General features: G+C 36.1%; 1 protein-coding gene and 1 long non-coding RNA gene across 2 annotated transcripts in view; one reads left to right on the top strand and one right to left on the bottom strand.

Annotated features, from left to right (window-relative positions):
* ZNF407 (zinc finger protein 407) overlaps positions 1–24,868 on the bottom strand; it is a 364,894-nt gene that overhangs the window by 229,477 nt on the left and 110,549 nt on the right.
* LOC116660616 lies at positions 8,534–18,144 on the top strand. The gene is made up of 3 exons (XR_004316189.1): positions 8,534–8,545; positions 10,924–10,933; positions 18,008–18,144. It is a non-coding gene; the product is annotated as an uncharacterized LOC116660616 (long non-coding RNA).

Raw genomic sequence — 24,868 nt, forward strand, 5'->3', positions numbered from 1 at the left:
GAAGCCTATAGTAAAGTGCCTAGATGTTGCAAGAAATGCAGTAAATCTCAAAAAATGATTGCTATTAATAAATTAAGAGTCTCTTCCTATCCAAGCATATAATTCTGGTATTGTCTTTATTGATCAAATGTGCAGGAGCCATAACACACGAGAGTGTTTATGTCAAGGAATAAAACACGAATCAATAAATTCACCTGAAAGGGGATTTCCATTTTTACATGTAATTTGTCTTCAAATTTCTTCTGGGATATTTTATGTAAATTGACAAGACAATAACACGAAATGCAGCAATGTCCATGAGGAAGTGGTGACCAGTTCCTGGCTCCAGTCCTGCCTGAGAGGGAATGGGGAATGGCTGAGCCCACAGGGACCAGTAGACAGTTGCTTCAAGCCCCCTCACATGGTCTCACACTCAGTAAGAAAGCTCCCCTGGTAATTCCCACTAGACGAGTTGCGAGTGTGAAGTGTTGAACTGTTCAACAGCATTATTTCCGAGACTCAATAAAGGACACTACTGGTTTAATGGCAACTCGGGGTTGGGGGAGGGGGATGACCTTAAAATTTATTACTTTCAAAATATTATTTGATTAACAAGAATATTGAAGTTATAATTTATATGAAAATGAATTGAAACGGGTCATACCAATTCAATATGTTTATCCAAACCAATGTTTATTGAGCTATTTATAAATAAGAGCCCAAAACTGAGATTTCAAAATGACACAATCTACTTTTGAACTCATTTGGCATGAATGTGCCATCATGAGATATAAGCAGATAAGGGTAATCTGTATCTTATATCAAGGTTCACATACAGTTAAGATAAATATCTCTCATGGAAAATAATTATGCAAAAAGTTAGAACACAACAGAATGCACTTAATAAAAAATTTTATAGGACAGAATTTAATCTTTATTTAATGATTCAGCAGGCATATCAAAAACATGGAGTGCTTCAAGGGAAGTAATCATCACCATCAATTACTGCGGCACTGAAGAGATGCAGAAATGTCAATAAGAGTTCTGGGTGAACTACTTTCCTTTAATAATTTATAATAAAATGAACTAAGTGAACCAATTGAAATAAGAAATAGTCAGGAATGCTTAAAATAAATTCAGGATTATTTTCTTTCCCTTTTTTAATCTCCTAATCTAAAACTAGATGTGTTAACAATGTTACCTTTATAACTTACTGTTACAGTTACAGGCAGCAAAAAGAAAATGTGAATTAGACAGAGTAAAAATGACTATCCCCCACAGACAAAAAATGGCTCGTCAGTCCTCTTCAGGAACAGGTCAGGGTGCTGCTGGCTGTCTCCTGCACTGTGCACCACGTTGGGCAGAATCAGAGCTTTTCTGTCTTTGTAAGAGGTTAAATGAAGATTAAGACAATGTGTTCAAGTGCAAAGACAGCAAGGGGTACATGATGCGATTTGATCATGGGGACAGGCCAAACTGCATTTTCCAGAATTCCATTCTCAAGATGTCTCCAGTTAGGGGAAGCCAGGAGAGAGATTCTGCTGAGACATACAGGGCGGGAGGGGAACAGGGGCTCTCAGGTGTTGTCATTTATCGGCAGGATCACCGCATTGCCAACAGGCAACAACAAACTCTGTGCTCCACAATCTGGGTGCCTCCATCAGTCTCTCTGACCCCTGGTCCAACTGTGTAAGTTTAAGTAACTGAGGATGAGGCCCGATGCTGCAGAAGCCACCACGCACCACCTCCACCCCTGCCTTCAATGTCGGAGACAATGGAAACACTCAGGGAAGTCCATCTGTTCTCGTGGCGCCAGCTCAAGCTTGAGGTTCCACCTTTCTCTTGCTCTCCCTGTTTTACATCCCCCCTCAAGTATCAACTGCCAACCCCGTGGAGTTCAAGCTCCAACATCAGATGCAATGATAACACCTTACAGAACTGGATGAAAAGCTCCACAGTGGTATAGGACCAAATCCCCAGGACAAATCCCTTAATTTTATTCAACACACACACACACACACACACACACACACACACACACACAGTAATACATGCATGTATCATAGTGATTCTAAAAGCCTGACTGATTCAGAAGTTACAAGATGGAGTAACAGGGATTTACCCCTTCCTATGTGAATCAACTAAAAAAACCAACAACATATAGGAAGTAACAATTTTTAAGACCCAGGACATCACGCAAAGAAAGTGACCTGAGAGAGAGATTTGTCGGGCAGTGTAACAAGGTGGGGGAGAGCGGCTGAAGATGAGCAGACTCCCTGACTTGAGACAAAATGAGACTTCATAAACACCAGGCAGCTGGAATCCATGGGACAGAGTAGCAAAGAGAAGAGACCTATACGCAGACACAGAACTGAAGACCTGCAGAGGAAACGCATGGAGTATTCAGCTAATTACTGACCAAGCTGATGTGTGAAGAAATATACACAATGGTAAAGTAAGAACAAACAGAAAAGATTAGAAGGAACACTTCACTTCAGTCCTCACACAGGGCCAACCTATACAGAGAGGTCAGCCTCCACAGTAGAGAATAATTAGCCACAGACTAAGTACTGTTCCAAATCTGCTCAAAAGTAAAGCACAAAATATCAAACTTTTTTCAATTGCATTAACAGCATCCCAGAACAAGGCTCAGGAATATGTACTGAAATGCAAAATACACAGTAGCAGCAAAGTAAAATTTACAATGTGTAGAATAAAATGAAAAATTACTGGTCACTTAAGAGAAGTAAGAAAATATGACTCACATTGAGGAGGAACATTAATCAACTAAAACTGCCCAGAAGAAACAAGATGTTAAAATTAGCAGACAAGGATATTATAACACTTACGACAGATGTATATCAAATGACCAAAAAGATAAATTAAGAGATAGAAGACATAAAAAAGATGCAAAGCAAATATTTAGATAAAAACAAGAATGAGAAAGAGAAACTCACTAGATGGGATTAAAGACAAGCAGAATAGAAGACAAGAAATCAGAACAGAATTTTTTAAATACAGCACAGAAAAAAAAGAGAATTAAAAAACAAAACAAAACAGAATTAGTTGTCAATTTCAAGCAATGTAACTGGAATACCCAAAAATGCAAGTGGGAGAGGGAAATACTGAAGAAACAGTGGCCAAAAATTTTCCAAATTAGATGAAAATTATAAACCCACAGATACAAAAAGCTCAGCAAACTACAAATAAACCAAATACAAAGAAAACCAACTATAAAGAGGAAATCTTAAAAGTAGCCAGAGAAAAAGAGACATAATATGTACAGAGGACCAAAGAATGATGTCAGATTTACAGACACAATGCAAGTAAAAAATGAAGACCAAAAGGAACGGTAATTATCTTCATCTTATACTTTACACCGTTTATTGAAAATATCTCAAAATACACTACAGGCCGAAATGCAAAATCTAAAACTGTACTTCTGAAAGAAAACATAAAAGGAAATCTTGAGCTGGGCAAAAAATTTCTTGGATATTACAGTTAAAGAAAAATCCATTACTACAAATTACTTGTTAAAACACCTATCCTGAAGATAAAGGAAATTAGGGAAAAGAATTAAAACAAGAATTTGTAGTAATGACTGTGTTGACTTCAATTTCGGAGTGTAGTAGCCATGTTACAGATTAACTATTTGGTTTTAGTGAAGCCAACACACATCTTGCTGCTGTGCTTTTTCTTCGATGATAAATAAAATACTTACAGAAGAAAAAAGAAAAAAGAAAAAAAATCCGTGAAAGAACAAATATATGAATTTAATAATATCAACATTTTTAAGTTTCCCTTGTCTAATGAGAATAAAGCCACAGACTGGTGAAAACTACTTGCATACCATGCATTTGATAAACAATTTGTGTATTAAAATACAAAAACTGAAAAAGTCAACATTATACCCTGCTTATTCAGTAAAAAATATTTTAAATAAAATAATTTCTATCTCAACACAAATAGCTGGACAGTAATACACTGGAGGTAGTACAGTATTGAAATTAAGTTGGTATTCATCAAAACTAGATTGTTATAAGTTGAGATATTGTTATCTACAAAGTAAATACATATATATAAATGTGTATGAATAATCATATATAATTGTTATATATGTTACATACTATATATACACAGAAATAATATATGTATGCAACGAATGTATGCATGTATATAAATTGTAACATGTGTTACATCTATACATATATATTACATGCATCTATGAATACAAAAAGAAATTTAAAATGCAAATAAGAAAATACTTATCTAACACTCAAAACAAAGCATTAATGGTGAAAAAGTGGAACAAAAATGAAATAAGATCATGGCAGGAATCAAACAGCAAAACAGCCAATGTAAATTCTACCTTTTCAGTAACCACATCATGCATAAGTGGACTAAATGGTCCAAGCAAAAGGTAGAGAACGGCAAAGTGGATTTTCAAAACATGATCCAACTATATGCTGTCAACAAAGACAAACATTAGACTCAAAAACTCGGTAAGTTAAAAGCAAAATGATGGAAAAAAATATAGCATGCAACCAGTAACCAGGAAAAAAAAATCTGCAGTGGCTATAATTCTATCAGACAAAATGGAGTTTAAAACAAAGATTGTTACTGAAGACAAAAAAAGGACATTTTGCAATGACAAAAATGTCTATCCATTAGGAAGAAATAGCAATTAAAACCTATGTGTACCTAACAACAGAGTCCCAACTACATAAGTAAAAACTGATAGAATGGAAAAATTCAAAAATGTGAGTTGAAGAAATTACATAATGGAGACAACTGGATAGAAGATTAAAAGGACAGAAAATGTGAATAAAAACATAAATCAACTATAGGCAAATCTCATTTTATGCTGCTTTGCTTTACTGTGTTTAGCACATATTGCATTTTTCACAAACTGAAGCTCTGTGGCAACCCTGCACTCAGTCTATTGTTGCCATTTATCCAACTGCATTTGTTCACTTCATGCTTTGTGTGACACTTTGGTAATTCTAGCGATGTTTCATACTTTTTCATTATTATTACATTTGTTATGATGATCTGTGATCAGTGATCTTTAATGTCACTACTATAATTTGCTGAAGGCACAGATAATAGCATTTTTTAGAAATAAAAAATTTTAATTAAGGTATGTATACTTTTTTATTAAATATAATGCTCTGCATACTTAGCTCACAGTATGGTATAAACACAAATTTTATATGCACTAGGAAACCAAAAAATTTGTGTTGACTCACTTTATTAACAATATTTGCCTTACTGAACTATGCTTATAAACTAACATGTCTATACAACATGTCACATAGCAAAAACAATCTCAAGTGTACAGGGAATATTCTCCAGGATAGACCATATGTTAAGACATAGAACAAGTCTCAATACATTTGCCCAGAGTGAAATCATAAACAGAATAATTTTATTTCCTTTAATAATGTGATATGTATGTAATAAAATTATAATCTGTAATAAAATTGGAAATTTATACCAGAAGGAAATTTGGGAATTAAAAAATATGTGTAAGTTAAATAACTTACTATTAAATAAGCAATGGATCAAAGAATGACAAAAGAAATTTAAAAACACTTTGAGATGAAAAAAAACAGAACACACCAAAAGTTAGAAGAAGCACCTAAAGCAGCAGTGAGAGGAAATTTTATAGCTATAAACATCTATATTTAAAAAGAAAAAAGACCCCAAATCAACAACCTAGCTATCCATGTTAAGAAACTAGAAAAAGAAAAGCAAACAAAACCCACTATAAGCAGATGAAAGGAAATAAAAACTAGAGTATAAATAATGATAAAGAAAAGTAGACAAAATCAAGAGATTCAAAATTTGCTCATATGAGACAATCATCGTAACTGACAAACTGTTAGCTAGAACAAGCAAGGGGGAAAGATTCAAATTATCAAACTGGGAATGAGAGGGCATAATTACTGATCTTACAGAAATAAAAGGGATTAAAAGAAGGACTAGGAACAATTGATTGCCAAAAACTTAAATAAATTAGATGAAATGGACAAAGTCCTACAAAGAACAAACAAACAAAAAAATGGCATTGAAGAAATCATCTGAACAGATTCATAACAAGAAAAGAGACTTAATTATTTATCAAAAAATTTCAAACAAAGAAAAGTTCAGGTCAGATTGGTTCACCAATGAACTGTAACAAGTATTTTAAAAGGATTTAAAACCAATCCTTCATAACTCCTCCAAAAAACAGAATAGGAGTAAATATTTTCCAACTGAATATATGAGGCCACTATTACTTCGACACAAAAACAAGATGAAGATATAATCTAACTTAGATACATTACTTGTCAACAAAATACTAAGAAACTGAAACAAGCAACCATGAGAAAAGTATTAAATATGTTTGCCAAGTGGGATTTATTCTAAGAATACAAGTTTGGTTTGACAAAAATCAGTGAATACATCCTATTAATAAAATAAATGACAAAACCACATGATGATCTCAATAGAGAAAAATATTTAACAATATTCAACATTCCTTATTGAAAAAAAATCAAAAATTAAGTATGAAAGGGAATGTCTTCAAGCAACTAAAAGAAATCTACAAAAAAAAATCATAGCTAATACGGTACTTAACAGTGAACAAAGTAATGCCACCATCCTAAGTTTAGGAACAAAGCAAGGGTTTATTCTCTTACCACTTGTATTCAGTACTGTACTAGAGGTTTTAGCCAGGGAAATTGGGCAAGGAAAAAGAGATAAAAAGTAATCCAGATTAGAGAGAAGTATAAACACTCACCACGGGCATGATCTTGTACACAGAAGATTCTAAAGAATCCACCAAAAAAACTACTGAAACTAATAAACAAATCTAGCAATGTTGCAGGATACAGTATCAATATCCAAAAAAATCAGTGGTATTCTATGCACTAACAATAAAGAAACAAAAATAAAATTATGAAAACATTTTAAATACTTAGGAAAAATCTTAACAATAAAAAAGTGCAAGATATACACTGAAAGCTGTAAAACATCACAAAAAGAAACTAAAGACTTAACAGATATCCCATGTTCATGGAAGGAACACAACACAGTTAAACATACAGTGAACACATAACCCAGGAACTCCAGTCCTAAGTACGTACCCTACAGAATTGAAAACCTATGTCCACACAAAACTTGTGCATGAATATTAAAGCAGCATTAGCCATAAGAGACAAAAAGAGGAAATAATCCCAGTGCCCGTGAAATGATGACTGGAGGGAAGAAATGTGCAGTATTCATATCACGCAATATTGCTCTGCCACAAAAAGGAATGGAGGACTGATCCACACTACAACACAGATGAACATTGAAAACATACCACAAGAATGAAGCCAGGCACAAAAGGCCTCATATTACATAATCTAGTTTATACGAAATGCCTAGAATAAGCAAATCCAAACAAAGTAGATTATGTGGGCATGGATTACATGAACAGTAAATGAGTTTCTCTCTGCTCACAAATACAGTACACCACTCATTCAGGTATTCATTCTGAACTTCACACATCACATATCATTAAAGAGATGCAAACAGTTAAGCAGAATAACATTTTGTATCTTGTATATTGATAAGCCAAAAATACTATAAAATGATTAAGTAGGTGAGATTTAGTAATGCCTAAAAGAACTCTGGATACTTTCAAAGAAGGAGTAAAACTTAAGCATAACTAGAATTCTGCATAAGGAGGAAGCTTCTGGCAGAAGGAAATTCTGAGATACAATAAATGTGTTTGGGAACATCAGGTCTGTGTCTAGGCTCCAGCCTGCATGTAGGCAAAATGAGGCTGGAAAGGCCTTTTCAATGATAAATTATAAAGAAACTGGGAAATGATGATATGGATTTTAAATAGTATTCAATGTGTTTATTTTTATTTTTAGTAAGGACAGAGCTGTAGATCGAAAATATGTTTCAGTAAACAATTCCGTAAGAAATTTTTTAAAAGTCTGCTCACTGAAAAAAAATTCTAAGACCAGTGAATTCACCTAGCTCCCAGGCTTAAAAAATACAATTCTTCATTAAAAGGATCTAGCGCTCTTGGCAAAAAAGCTGATCCCAGGCCTGGGATATCTTGCTGTGCCGGAAAAAAGAAAATGCTCAACGGATGACAGGGATGAATCAAAGGAAGACAGAAGACAACGTGAATGGGCGCCCATTGGCCAGGCTGGGGTAACGCAAGCAACAAACGTAACAATTATGGAAATGATTCATAAATTTTAAAAAAATCCATGTGTGTACACTGACACACACACAAAAACAGATGAATTTAAAAATCTCTTAGGAGTAACAGACATGCTACAAAATCATCAGAATCAATCATCAAAGGTTGAACTATCTTTTCTCTATAAGCACAAATAGAGTTGATTATATATTAACAATATTTTACTTTGCTTGATGAATTTTAGCCTCTGTTTGCTGCAGAAAATTGCAAAAGAAAGGTGACAGAATTTCATACTTGTCTAATTTTTATAGGTGGCAATAAGATGCTTTGTTTCTCCAGTTTCTTACTCTCAAACTAATTTAATTTTCCTTCCCTACAGTATTAAAGGAAAAATCATGGTTCCTATTATTTGGAGTTTTACTTCCCAAGTAAGACATTAAAACTTGGGACTCCTGTTACACTTTCAACCATAACAATATTTGCAATTGCTCACGAACCCACTTATTATTAAAAGAACATGATGCTTTACTTCCAAAACTCAAATTACTCAGAAAAGTAAATTCTGAAATGTATGGTATAGCACCTCAAACAATAAATCCATGAAAGTTTTTTGGACATCCCTGCTTCATTTCTTCCATTTCTTTCACTGCAGTCTGAGATTCTTCACAGGGGAAGACAAGGACAGCATAAAACCCAAAAGGGGTGGTATCTCATTTTATCATCATTTACAAAGCAAACATCCCTTAATACTAAATAATTGCAGCACTTGGGCAAAAATGGTGGCTCCATTATTTAAAAAATTCAAAGAGCTTCCTGGACTAACACAGGCCATACTCAACATGACCTGAGGAAGTGGTGCTCCGCTGAGGGGAGTGACGGTGAGATGACGTGAGGGAAGGTGAGGCCAGGGAGCTGAGACCAGAGACGGGGAGACGGGAGGAGGCCTGTGCATGCGGGGCTCCGTGCAGCATTTTGCAAAGTAAAACTGACTGAGATGGAAGCTATTTTGCATGGAACAATGGCGATGGCTAACAAATGAGAGTTCTGTGGGCTGCATGTTAGTCCCCTGCCTCATCTGCCACCCCTAATGACAGCAGCCACCTGCTGTTTTATTGTCACAGCTGGAGCCAGTTCACACTCCTTGGTGCTGAGCTCTGCCCACAAGCACCAAGCGCTCTCCTCGCCTCATTACTTTGATGAACTTTTTATGGTCAGCACCCATGAAGACCTCATCTACGGCTGTGCAACACAGGCTGGCTTCAGGGAGCACTTCCAGTTACATGAGGGGACAACACACAGTGACACGAGAGCTGCCCGTGTCTGTCAGCTAGTGCAGAAGTGACTCCCTGTACTTGTGACACTACAGGGCCCACAACAGGTAAAAATGCCATGAAATTCTCGTGCTTACTAATGCTCTTTCCTCCTCATTGCGATGTAAAGATCATCAGATACGGCCATAATGAAGCTTTTTAATGGTACATGTTATTATAGAAAACCTAATGTACTGTTTATGATTACCACCATAAAATTAAAATTCTTTTCATTTTCCATATATTGAAAGCTATAGGAAAATTTTTTTCCTTTAGCTTTTAAAATAAAAAGGAATAAAATTGAAGCAGAATCAAAATCTTATTTGTATCAATAAAGTATTTTAAACTAAAGCGTCGTGAGTTTTTTTTTAATGTTTCTTAGTTTAAAAAAAATGCAGCAATGATACATCAGCTGATTTTAAACTAAAGTGGCATGTGTAATTTTGACGGAAGAAAGTCTGTTCAAATGATTATATCTTGAATACCAAAAGACTTTACAAGCTTTTTCTGATAATTGCTTACCAAACATATATAGAAGTCATTGAAGAGTTGATTACTTATTGTGGAGGGAAAAATCTGAGATAATTTAAAAATGTTAGCAACGTTGAAAAAACATGGCCAACTCTTAGAAATTACTGTGTGGAAATTATTAAACAAAATTGTTATTATTTATAAACATTGACTTATGCCTGATAAAAGTTTAACCGAGGAAAAAATACTCTTTCCAGCATTAAAATATTTCAATGTACTCCCACATACACATACACACTAAGAATAGTTTTTAAATATTCAAAAATCACCAAATAACATTTTAATATTTTAATGCCTGAAAGCGATCATAAGCCTAAACAGCAGAGCATTTAAGAGTTGATTCAGTATCACTCTGGTTGGTGAATTTTTGACAAATTCTGCAATGTCAGCAACCATTAAATGTCACTTAAATTTATTTTAAAATTCTACCTATAAATATATATGTGCGATTATAAGTGTATGAAGTGATTTCTTTTATGTTACTTTCTCCTCAATCCAGGTATGCGCTCTCCTTTTCTGAGTTCCACCATGAAATTTCCATTCACTGTGAATATTAAAAATATTAGTATTTTAGTTAAAAGACATGATGTGAACCTAATGCTCCTGGGCACAGACACTGTGAACTCTGCAGAGCCAAGCAGTCCTAAACTCAGTGCCTGTTATGTACTCTTCATTGCCGAACAATAACCAAGGTGCTGGCTCTATTAAGTAAGTTAACAAGCTCAGGTTTTTTAATGTACAAAACCTTCCTAGAAGCATTTTTGAACAGCTTCCTAAATACATAAAATTTATAAAACACTTAGTAACTAAAAAAGTATTTGTCATTAATTTCCAAGTTGCCAAAAACTAATTTCGATACCATTTTTAAATCAAACAGGTAATTTAAAAAAGATAATCATAAGATTAACATGAGAGGCACGCTCTTGTGTGTTATTCTAAATGTATTTAGAACTATGAGTCAAATGACATATACACACTCACACATGATGTATAAGATAGAATTTTTTTTTAATTTTTCTACTGAATTTTTTTTAAATTTACTGTATTTCACCAACTTAGTAACATGTCAAATGTGCAGTCTGTGGAATCTAGCTTTAAAAAAAATAGTAAAAACACTCATTGGTTGTACTTAATGACATTTAACTTCGTATCAATCAAGTTAGTATGAGAAAATAATTTATCCACTTTCAGACATTGTCCTATTCTGAGGCAAACAGTCTTCAAAGTGTAATGGATTTATTCTACATTAAGAATACTATGAAATTCCCTTCAGTAAATGGATGCTAGGCATCTTTAAAGAAACCATGATGTTGCTTTCTGTTTAAGTGGGTGAGTAGTTCATTGCTAAGAATATATCTTTCTATGCTAGAAAAAAAAGAGAGGAACTGACTGTATTACTAAATTTCAGATGGAGTGATGTGTCAACTGATAAACCAGAGATATACAGGAAAATCTAGGCTGCTGCTGATGGAATTAGCAAAAGGACACAGGCTTCTTTAAAGCAGGATCCGAGCAAGAGATTAAATCAGGTGGTACAGCAGTCATTCAAAGTGACGGAGACCCACAGCCCAGGCTCCTAAACTGGGCAAAACTAGTTGACTCTAAATGCTTACTTATACATAATTTATATTTCTCATATATCCTCAGTACCGGCAGTATGTTGAAATAACTAACATAAAACAAGTATGTGAGTTCTATTACTAAAAGCAAACACAGGCAAGGACAAGAATATGGTTTTAAGCAAAGCAGAAACTCTGTGACCCATAATATGAAATGATTATGTTTGCAAAGAAAACCAGAAAGGAAAAATGAAGGAAAGACTTACACTTTAACAGCTTTTAAATTATACAGGTTTTCCTAAACCCTTTATGAGATCTGTTGTGGAAAATTATCCTGAGAGCAAAAATAATTTTTTATTGTCCCATGAAGAAATTAGCAATTTTCAGCTCCTTTTGTCCAAATCAGATAAATTTCCACATAATGGCTTACTTTCCCTTACACCATTAAAATAATTTATAAACATCCAAAAAGACATAAATAGTTGTTCATATAATGCTCGGAAAGTTTCTCATTAACCTCACTGGGGCACATGTATGATTCTCTACAAGTGCTATAGGCTGAATGTATGGTCCCCGCAAATTCACATGTTGAAACCTTACCCCCCAGTGTGACGGTGTTAGGAGATGGGGGTGAGGGGGTTGGAGGTGACCAGCTTGTGAGGTGGAGCCCAAGTGAATAGGATTAGTGCTCTTATAAGTAGGAGAGCGCTCACCCATAGAGCTCGTCCCCCAAGCCACGTGGGACACAAGAAGACAGCCGTCGATGAACCAGGGAGCAGGTCCTCAACAGCCACCGAATCTAGGGGCACCTGGATCTTGGACTTCCAGCCTCTAGAACCATGAGAAATGAGTATCTCAGGTTTCTAAGCTGGCCAGTGGTTATAGCAGCCTAAATGGACTAAGACAACAAGGTGGTTTTTAAAACTGATCTTAAAAAGTGTTTTCTTTACATAATATTTGATATCAATCAAAGAACACATGTAACTTCTAGGTGAGAATGAAGTACAATATAAAGCAATCTGTGTGCTTTTCCCTAATCTCATCTCTCTGACTACTCTTTGAAAAATAACTACATGGAAAATAATTTTATTGTTCCCTTACTTGATTTTTTTAGTTTTACTACATATCCTTAAATAATATAATAAATATAATATTATTATATGATTTTAATATATAATAATATAATATTTTATAATGTTGTTATAAAATAATGTAATAATACATTGCTTAGTTTGGCTTATTTTTGAGCTTTCCAAAAATGATATATTGTGGTGGTAACGGACATTTGGCTTGTTTCCAATTTTTCTGATTATTGGACGTGACTTACAATTTTTTTTAACAGTTTCTACTGAAGCAAAAATTTATGTTAAATTTATCAACTTCAAAGTGCTTTGGCCTTGTCTACATTTTCATTTTCTCTCCTACGAAAATCTCTTATAAGTCCAAGAAAAGGAACAGTAAATGTGTTTACATTATTCAAAATTTTAAAGTAAATTTACAAACAATGGGCAGCATATCTACAACTACTTCATCTTTCTTGAAGTGTTACTAAGTAATATGAACTAAAACTCCATGAGGCTTTCAGAAGTAATGACTTCCCATTCCAAGGACAGGCCTGAACACACAGTGAGAAAGACCACTTTAGTCCAGACAACAGTGTGCGGTCCAACCAAAACCAACAGCCTCCACGCTTGGGAAAAACTGGCCCTCACCACTTCTCTGCTGGGCGTCCGTAAATCACCACCCCCGTAACACACAGAAGACGACCAAGCACTAGAAGGTAGGAGCAGCTAACGTCTTCCCAGGGAACCGGGGCGAGAGGAGGGTTGCAGCAACTGAAGCAGTAATCACACTAACATGTCAGCAACACCAGAAGAGCTCAGAATCAATCCCACAAACTACACTTTTCCCCAATATTCTGCTCAAGTCCAAAGTCCAAGATTTAAAAGGAAATAGTTCTTCTATTAACAATTCCAGACCCTCCTTCACAACTCCCATGTCTGCCTTCAAAAGGAGAAACCTGCCTTTTAAACTTCCAAAGCCATAACCTCAACATGGTAATAATAATGCAACCATAGGATGGCATTTGTAGACGTACCAGCCTTAGGTACGGTGCTCTCATTAGCTAGCCGTTACAACAGTGGGTATTCAGAACACAACTTTTGTTTCAAATTTTAGATTAAACGGAGTTAACATAAAGCAAAACTGGAATTCCCTCAGAAGAGAAAGATTAACCATTACTACTCACTGGTACTCTGCGGTAGGGAAATCAACATCCTCCAGTCCACCGAGGAGCAAAACGCACAGCAGTAACTTCAGTCCGCACTCGCGCACTAAGAGCAGCCACGCTCACACAAACGCACTGAGAGAGGCTTCCACACTTCTGCTACTTGTGCTAATTCTTACTGTTACACGTCTATGGAGGAAACAGTGTAGTGATTTTCCTTTGTGCGATGCAGACAGAAAAATGTGTGTACATGGATTAATATTTTTTAAAATTATAAATAAACATAGCTAGTTTTAGTGAAAGAAAAACTGTGACAAGCATAAACCTATATTCTCATGACGGACATTTTACTTAGAAAGATCTTGATCTAAACTTATCTTTCAAGTTTAAATGAAAGAAAAGTTAGAAATCCAGAATAAAAAATATATCAATAAAAAAAGAATACATCAATACACCATGTTTTAGTTAATGAGAACTACAGAAAAACATTTTAGAATAATTTGGAAATAATAATTATTTGTAATTTCATGTCATATATAAATGAAAGCAAAATAGATAATTTAATAAATTAAATATTATATATATATACACACAATTAAAAATTCGCCATGGTTATCTCTGTGCAGTAATATTAAGCTAGAATTTTTATTTAGAATTTTCTTTAATTTCCAAATACTCTATAACTAATGACTTATTTAATTACCTAAAAATATAATAAATACAGGCAAATTAATCTTTCTTGATATCTCCTGCCATTACCTTCATGCCGTTTAAGAAGAAAAGCACCCCAACAAGCTACAAGATTCATCCTACTGACTCTGGAGGTGGAGTCCATGGAGTCCATGGAGATCCTGGACTATCACAAAGCAAAGCTGATTCCTGGCCGTGGTCAGGTCAGAGGTCCTGAGCCCACCCCCAACCCCACTTCCATGCCCGCATTCACTATGCGTCATGGAAATACAAAGATGAGTAAAATTACCCCAAACTCTGGTGAAGTTCAGAGCTTCATGAGGGAATTGGGAACCTAACAACTGGGGGACTGTTTCCCTAAGCAAGTGACAAATAAAGAGAAGATTCTGGGAGGAATGGTGGGTCATTAACAAATTCTTAGTGTTGGTCTACTGTCTGGAGGTCAGGAAAATCAGTACTTCCAGCCAGAGGGTAAACACTAAACGCCATGATGTAAATGACTGGACAGTCAATACTGGAATCGACTCAAAAAAGGCCCAGGACGACACTGAGCAACTATGCAGGGCATTATAATAACGTATCATACAGTATTCACTTCAGTCTCATTCTGAATATTGATTTTGAGATAGACAATTGATTTAATAACATCCTTTCCAAAGGTAAAAAAAAAAAAAAGCCACCAAACTTATGCCCCAATTAACTCTAAACACATCACAATTTCAAAAATGTTAAAATACACAAAAACACGTGTCTTATAAGCAGGAAGCAAGTAACAAATCATAATATATCTACTCTTTTAGAGGCAACAGACACAATATATAAACAACCAAGAAAACAAAATGTTCCACATAAAGGCAGAAGGAATGTAGCCAAATTTCTTTCACAACATTTTAGATTTCAAGAGGTTATTTCCATTGAAAATACCTGTATGAACACCAATTAGGGAACTTCACAGATCTTAAACCAGTGACAACTCATTAGGACTTTATCACCACTTATCCTGAAAGGGAATATTATATACTTCAAGTAAACCATACAATGGCCCTTATCGGACTTAGTAAGTTAAAACCTCATAGAGAATCTCCTATTTTACAAACATCAAAGCTTTACATTATCATATTATCTTACATCTATCTAAAGAAGAAGCAAAACATTAAACGAGAAATGGGATATCTCATACACACACACACACACAGTCACACAGACACACATACACAGATCTGTTACGACAGGATAAATCTTGACCAACCACAAACCACACTCTTGACCGTTCTAGTTGAGTAGCAAAGAGAAAAGAACATTGGTGCTACCATTTTTTTAAATACATTTTTTTCTATCTGGTCATATCACTCGTTCCATAGTTCCAACAACTATATAAGAATGGTTCTTAAATATATTTTCAGTTGTACCCACATACAAACAGGCATACATACTTGAAGCCTGAATCTCTCTTTCAAGCTCTAAACTCCAGCCATCTACAATATCCCCCGACCTGAAGAACCTATGGTCATTTTAAATTCAGCACAACTGGAACTAAATATGTCATCTTGTCTCGCACGCTGTAGTCCCCAGCCCCCAATATGCCCCTTCTCCAGTGTCCTCTATCTTGGTGAACAGAACACCACTGTCTAGCTAGGCATCTGAGTTCCAAACCTAACGTCGTTTTCACCACTCTGGCGCACACTCACGTTGCCCAGTTACACAGCTCCGCCCTCCTAATGTCTCTTGAATCCACCCTCTTCTATCCACTTGTCCTTCTTTCTCTACTTACTGGTTTCCTCATTTATTTTCTGAACAATTAAAATATGGGTCTTAACTGGCCTCAATGTCTATAATTATTCTAAATTCAGTCTTTAATTACATTGGAAACACACTGTATATAAAGATACTACTTTTATCCAAGCCGCAGCACCTGTGAGATAGAGGAGCTGACCAGACAAGACGCTGAGACAACAAGGGTGGGGCATCTCTGCACTCAGTACAGAAATCTGTCTGGACAGACACTGTGAGCTATTACAGCTACATTCTACAAGGAAGAAACAAAAGAAGAAAACTATTTAAATACTCCATCACTTGCTAAATAAAAGAGTCTACCAAAAAATGGTAGTTTTCATTTTTGAGTTGTGATATTACTTTAAACAAAACGGCAAAGAGCAGAGTTGAGTGCTTTATGAACAAATATTCAAAACAGAACAAAGCATGATTCGGGCTGTCTTTGAAAAATATTAGGTTGAACTAAATAGAAAAAAGGTAGGTGAAATCAGCAATTTCATATGTCTCAACCTAATTAAAGTAGTGGTCTCATCTCTCTTTAAATAAATTTTCACTATATATTTAAGAAGGACAAGTACTTAACAAGTATTTAACCTTTCTGATGTTAATTTCTAAGTGGTATTCTCTTTTTACACTTAAGAAAGTGTGTTCTTTTAAATATTACAAAGAGAGGAAACATGTTCTCTGTTAATATTCTCATTTCTCCCTATTTTAAGTCTTTCAACTTTCTTCTCTGCTAAAACAATTCTAGAGCATAGAAAAGGTGAAGAACCAAAAGCAAAGCTCTGATTACCACAGATGGCCAACGAGCTAAAAATATTAATACCTAAAGAATTGTCCAGAAAGTAACTTACAATTAAAAAGTACTTCAGGAATTCTTGAGGTATCTCAGCTTTCCCACTTGGTGCAGAATTCTAGCCAGGAACCATACTGTTTTCCTCTGTAAACGTTTCTTCGTTCCAGCTCTATGGTAGGAAGTCATTCTGTGGTAGGAGATCATTGTCAAATCCAGCTGGACAGTTTATTCAGAGACAATGACAGATTCTAGACGACACCTACGCTGGGTTTCAGCCTCTATCATCTGTGTCTGCCCTATGAGAGGCTGTTCTCACGCCAGCGGGCATCCTCCGCTGTTACAGACTTCAGTGTGTATCTTTGACAACCAAGGGAAACTGCTATCATTTGCAATGTACAGATCCAACATGAAAAATACACATAATATATTATAGATGACTATCAGGTATAAAATTAACGAATTTAAAGATAAAGTCAACGTCAGAGAAAACCTCAAATCCAAGAACATATCTTCAACTCTGAGGTCCTAATAATGTGACTTCACAGTGTGTTTAGATTTGGTGAAATGATTAAAGATAGGAAAAATTAAAACAAAACAGATGAATAAATCAGGACACTACTGTATTTAGATAAAAAATCACGAAAAAATACCAAATGAACCAGAATGCTTACACTGATTGACTAGCATGATCTATCACCTGTTTAAAAGGACACATGGGAAGTCAAGTTATAATGAAAAGGCTGATTCACTGAGGACGCGGAATGAAGAGCTAGCTTCCTTATTATGGTGATAAAGCCACGCAAAATGAGGATTCTCTTTCTACACTGTCCTATAAGTGCGTTTAAAGTTCTTATTTTGGGGCTTACCTGGGTTTAGATTTGACATAGACTACCATCCTTTTATTAACATGATTCTTATCCAGAGAGGTTATAGCATAAATCACCTAGGTTACAGCCGTCTTTCATTACATTCTAGTCCAGGTGACATACAGTAGTCACTTTAATTAAATTCCTAAGGTTATTTTAGGCTAATTTAGAGGCAATTATATGACTATACAAATTATTTGTTATACATATGTATTACTTGGGTATGTATTCGCATATACATACATTTACATATATGCCATATATACACATACACGTGTACATTTATACACATGTAAATGTGCACATGTGCATATAAAATTTTCCAAATGTAACTGTAGAAAGTCTTAATAATGTATCCTACTTATACTTTTCTCAGTTGATTGGCTGCCTGTAATTTTATAATTAACCACTGAATGATTTCCCTAAACCACCTCATACACAATAGTTGCTCTGTTTTACATCACTTAACCGGTGATGATCTCAGACTTTGAAGCTGCCTGCTGTCTACTGCTAGTGAGAAAAGAGGCTGGTTCTCTGCCAAGGTTCCCGAGGCGAACTGAGTGACAGTGACAGACTGGAACAGATCTGATTTGAGAATCCCAGCAACAACCACATTTGCACAATTTAAGAGAAGCCAAAAGGGACATCATTTGGTGCCTACTTCAGTGCTGGTACTGAAGGGAGGGGACTAGCTCACTGAGGGACCCCCAAAGACTCTGAGCTAGTAACTGTCCACCTCTCAGCAAGGAAACCTTAAGATCTGTCTGTGGTGAAGCATCAGGGACTAGGAAAAGAGGTAGGACAACAATACAGCAGGGATCCCTGGGCCCCTTCCTGAAAGCCCCTCTCCCCGAAATCTCGAGCCCTTGGCCTGAGCTCTAACCCTGCAGCTGGACACGTGCACCATGACGCTGTCCTACACGCACCTATGCACGGGAGAGGGAGGGCCTGTACCCTGTCCTCCTGGTTCTTCAGACTGAACCTGCAAAGGAGAACTGGCAGGGGGGCAAGACCTAAAGGAAGAGCATGTGCACATCGCGGGGGGGGGGGGGGGCAAAGCAGTCACCTCCAAAGACAGCAGGTCTGGGTCCCTGGGCCCCGTAAATGTTATCTAACATGGAAAGGGTCTCTGCGGTTGTTCTTCAGTAAGAATCTAAAGGTGGGAAGATTTACCTAGGTTATCCTCAGGGCCCAAATCGCAACCTTGAGTATCCTCCTGAGGGTGTCAGAAAGACGTGACTGGCAGAGGAGGAGGCAGGAGCCAGGGAAGCAGGAGTTACAGTGACAGGGCCACAGCGAGGGTCACCTGAAGCCCCAGAGGGTGCATGGCCTTGCTGACATCTTGGTTTTGGCCCAATGACACTGATGTCGGATTTATAGCCTCCAAAAGTAAAAATAAATTTAAAAAATAAAGTCGTTAATAACATCCTGGTCATGCACACACACACACAGACACACACACAGACACATACAGAATTTCCTTTAATTAAATGGCCAGAATATAATAAAAGTGTTTTTTTTTAATCTTCACATTCTACTTTCTTTCATTTTTATCTTTAAATAAGCACATTTTTTTGACCCTAGAAAATTAAAACAGGTTAGGCCATGTAAGTGGTAGGAGTTCTCCTGCAGGGTGTGTTTTTGGAGGTAATTAAGTTCAGTGAATATTCTTACAATCATCTTCTCACTTCCAGGACCACTAACCCTTTGAGAAGAGCTGTCTGAAGCATGTTCTCCCTCTAAGCTAAGCTGGAGATGGACTTTTCAAAAGGTAGAGTCCAAATGTCAGAACATCTTCTAAAAGGAAGGCATCAGTATCAGAAAGCACCCACATTTCGGATGCGGACAACAGAAACATGTACTTCAATGCATGATTTCTAGCTTCTGGTCCTCCAGTAATCAGAGCTGACAGAAGCAAGGTCTCAGAACTTAACCAGCTGTCTGCTTCTGTCCCCTTCTCCCTGCTCCCTGCTCCCTGCTCCCACCTGGCGGGAGGAAGGCAGCTGAGATGGGAGGACACATCACTAATACTGAAACATTAAAGTTCTAAGCACTCCCTTCTAGATACTCCTGAATTCGAATATCCAAATCAATAATCTAACGTATGCCACAGCTTTAGAGAATCAATTTTTTTAGCAATAGGAAATATTAATCAGAAATCATACATGTTGTGGTGAGAAAAAACTTATTTGCCACTAAAGAAAGGAGAAGCAAAGCAAACAGCTCCAAATACTGACACATAAGAATGCTTTCCACTTGGCAATAAGTAAGTCAGCCTTTCTATTGAAAGGCAGAAAAACTCTTTATGCTACCAGGGAGGAGAGTATAGCTCAAGTGGTAGCACACATGCTTAGCATGCACGAAGTCCTGGGTTCCATTCCCAGCACCTCTATTGAAAAAATAAACCAGTAAGTAAAAAACTTAATTACGTACTCCCACCAAAAAAAAAAGTCTTTGGTAGATACCAGAACCAGGACAAAAGATCATGTTAAAGACCAATAATAATTAAGCATCATATACGATTTCTAATTGATCTACAATAAATCTAAGTAAGTTCGAGTCATGTGCCATGTATCAAAATTATAAAGAATAGATGTCTCAAAATTCAAGTAACTTACTAATATTCTCATGTAGAAAGTGCCATGCAAATATTAAGGGCTTTTATACTATAACTTGACCAAGAGATAAGTAACTCAAGACATCAAATATTTTACTTAACTTCAGAAAAGCTCACCTATCTTTTCAAATCTCCCTAAACTGACTTATGATTTCTGTGACACACCTGAAATTAGGTTTAGAAATTCCAGCATTCACCTTTGAGGGTTCATTCAGACAGCACGTGTTCTGCACTGCTCTGTTCATACACAGAAAACTGAAAGGAAAATAATGCCTGAATTCTCCTGTTAACTGAACAGTGAACACAAAGACACTAAATCCATTCGCAACATGGTTACCACTGCAAACTATCTGATTGTCAGTCCATCCTCAAATTGCAATTTTCCATTATACTATAATCCTGATCTTCACAATTTCAACTAATTTTTATAGAAATTCAACAAATATCATAACATCCAATGTAAAACACCTTCAGAGACTTTGAAATAAATTTGTCTTTCTGTTTTAGAAAGCCACCACTGCATCTTAAATAAACATTTAAATGCTCTCAAATGTAAAAACACGGCAAAAGATAAATTATATGTGTAACTAATATTACAAATGACCATAATTAATTTTCCTAGGATTGCTTTAAATCTAGAATGTGAAACTCTCCCCAAGAATTTAAAAATCAGCATTACCCCAGAATTATATACATATAAAAAAAAAACTATCCGTGATTCTCTGAAAATATACACCTAAACGTGTGTGCACACATATCTACGTATGTGCACCTGTGTGCACATGCACACACATAACACCTGTGACTCTTTCTTGAAACTGTTTGTTTACTCAGAGGTATACAAGGGAAAGCATGGCAGTGTCCAAGGGCACTAACCAACAACAAATTAATTTTTCATCTTTACAGATAACAAATAATCATGATCTCTCACACACATGTACATGTAAATGTATAATTCCGTATTGATTAGTTTAGCTTTTAGCAAAACACGAGTCTACTGCATTTCTCCAGAGTAAGATAGTATTTTTTAAAATTATACCAACAGACCATTAGCATTGAGTGAATTTATTTCCCCCAACAGTGCTAAAAATATGCAAAATTTTCATTCTTTCGAGTTGCAGAGTAAATGATTAACACCAGCTCTGCTCATTATCTCGCTTAACAAAACTTCCCTAAAAACAAATAAATCAACAATGCCTCCAACATTCCTGAATAAATAAATTACAGACCTATTCAGTGGCAGCAGTGATATTTTAAAAAGCTGGTGCAAGCTCACCGTACAATTTTATTACAAAACTGCACTTGATAAAAGAAAAAAACTGTCCACTTTTTCATTCTCTACATAGTTTTACTAGCAAGACTGGCTTCTCAAAGATGAAGAAACTTTATAATAGCAACGTATCTAGGAAGTGTTAACCCTGTGTTCCAACAGATTACAGTCACTGCTAATTAGGAGCTGATACTTCTCATAAAGATACTTTTAGGAGCCAAGAGTATTTTTCTCTCATAATGAGAATATAAGGATAATGACAGCTAATAGGAGCCATCACTATATGATCAGAGACCATAAATGAGAACATTTGTATAATGGGAAACATAATTCTTGACTTTAAAAATATGTATTTAGATAGGGTTGCAGAGAATTATCCCTATTTTTATCTCTGTATAACCCCCACCACTCCTGCACCAAACAAATGCCGTAACTGGCAAAGGCACCCTGTGTGTCCTGGTTTTCAGGAAAAATAGGCATTTATAACAGCTGTACCTACACTTTTTTTTTTTAAATCTCAGTACAGAAATAGTACTAATTAAGCATAAATGTTAAGAGGAAAAAATTAATGAAGTGATGAAATTGCATTATTTTAAAGTGAAAATCAATGTATTCTAGGATTCAATAAAGTTCACTAGGTAATAAGTCTACAGCATACTAAAGGCTGTAAGCTAAAATCTAAAATTAAAGCTCCAATGAGTTAACCTATATTTTATTCAAACAACCACTAAAAAACCATTTTATTTTACGACTGACAAAAGTTATAACACTAGAAGATCTAATGGAGAAAAGGCTTTGTCATTCTTCTAATCTTACCATTAAAAATATCCTTCAAAATAATTCTACCTAAAAGATTTTTGCTATTTCAAAAAGCACACACACATAAAATCATTCAGTTCAAATCACAATAAGCTCCTCTAAGCCATATCCTAAAAGATTTTTCTTGGAATTAAAAAAAAAAAATGCATGTAAATTAAGGTGACTGAAACCTGCTTTCATCTAGCAGAGGAATATGGTAGCTATTCATCACCTGAAGTCATAAAACACTAGGTCTCGTCCTTAGCATATTCTAATGAGGCCTATCATGCAAATGAGAGTGACCTTTTCCTTGCATTCTGCAAGTTCACATTTATTCCAGGAGTACATAGAGTTTGCCAATACAAACTAGCCAAAGACTGGTAATTACTGTAATCAATTAGTAGTTAGTGTCGTTCTGCTCATTTTCAGCTAATGTCAACTAAGCCATTTTTGAGAGAGCCACCCTTGACAAGAGCATTTCTGCTGTTGTCTTTAAAACAGGGAAAAGAAGGAAATACAAAGGCAGAAACGCTCCAAGTTTCCGAAATGGCCGCAAGGCTGCCATCCCTCCAAGCGACCTGAAGATTCCAGACAAGGCCCCAGAGTTGACGATGGACAAAGACTCTCGGGGAAAGTTGGGTATCCTTAAAATGACATTGAAGTTTTCCGCCTATACAACTAAACATTAATATTTAAATATTTAAATGAAGGACGCTCTCCCGCGCAGCAGTTCAGACTCGGTGGAACTTGGGCACTCTTCGCAACGGCTGAGTAAACAGGCCGTACCCTCTGCTCGGGAACAGTCTATTCTGTCGACAGTTATGGATAGGAAACATTACGGCAGCCGGTAATTAAAGTAAAAACTAATACTGTCTCAGAGATGGGGAATTTTGTAAAGGAAAATCATTTATCATGGCTTACAGTTCTCACAACTGAAATGAATTATCTTCTCCTTCAGCACATATCCATTTGAAGCTAGAGTATTTACTAAACTAAAATGAGGCCCACTGGCCCGTCTTAATTGCATTAGCTCATGAGTACAGAACAAAAAACATAATAGGTCACAGAAAATATTCTACACATATTGTACAACATAAAACCTTAGAATTTAAGAAGTGGGCATAAAAAAAAAAGGAAGTAGAAACCAACTTACATTAAAGGCTGTTGCATCACAAGGAAACCAGGCGATTAAAACATCTACAGTATTTTCCCTTAAGATGGCTGTTTTTAAAACTTATAAAAAGGACTGAAGGAAAACATCTTTGTGGTTGCTCCTTGCCAAAGAGAAATGTTAATTTCCTATCAACTAATGTCCTATCAGTGGACCTGGCCAACATGTGAAGGACAATATATTCAACACGCGCTTATGAAAATTTATGAGAGAAAAGAGACAACGCCAATGCCAGAAAGGAAATGAATCTGTAGTATCACAGACGTTCCCTAAAAAGAGAAAACACCACTGCTTCTGAGAAGGGCAACTTCACTGAGATTCCTGAACTCAGACAGACAGCACAACTATATGCCGGCCGTGTTTGTACACGTCCAACTGAGACGCCCGAAGTCATGTTTTCCTTGCATCTACACGATCCAGGGCCTTTTATAAACTGGAATCTCCACCTACTAAGGAATTACTGATTTTAAACAAAGAGAATTTACTCGGGAGGAGCACGACCCGGGTACACCAATACAAACACATACAATACGCTGACTCGTAGCGTGTGTACCTTTATACTCCCCCAAAAAGATAAGTAACTGAAAACCAAAAAGGTAAAACAACATTTTTTTAAAAGCACAAAATCATACTCATCTACCAAGTGAAGACATTCAGTTCCTCCATTTCCTGGTGCCCGAAAATATCATTCTTAGATGTCAGAAAATATTTTAAAAATTGCAGACCCTTTTAAAATTAAAAATATCTATAAAAGATTATGGGCCTGTGGAAAAGAAACCTGTCACACTAAAGATTATTTTTCAAAAATCTGTAACCATGCATAGGAACACCTTTCCAAAGCAAAAGGCCAAAGACTGGCAACATAAAACTGAAACATGGAAACTGAAACTCTAAAACGGCAGGGGTTGTCACCGGTACCTCCCGGAAGTCCGGGAAGGTCAACCTTTTCAAGTCCCTGCCTAACCGTGGGGTTGGGGGGGAACCCTCGCTCTGAAGTGTTTGTTTCCACGGTGATCCTCGGGTAAATAGAGCAGTCAGGTGGCAGCGGGCAGGGTGACGCGGAAGATTTATTGGCTGACTTCTGCAGGCTGCT

Source organism: Camelus ferus, chromosome 30, assembly GCF_009834535.1.
Source record: "Camelus ferus isolate YT-003-E chromosome 30, BCGSAC_Cfer_1.0, whole genome shotgun sequence".
Lineage (NCBI taxonomy): Eukaryota > Metazoa > Chordata > Mammalia > Artiodactyla > Camelidae > Camelus > Camelus ferus.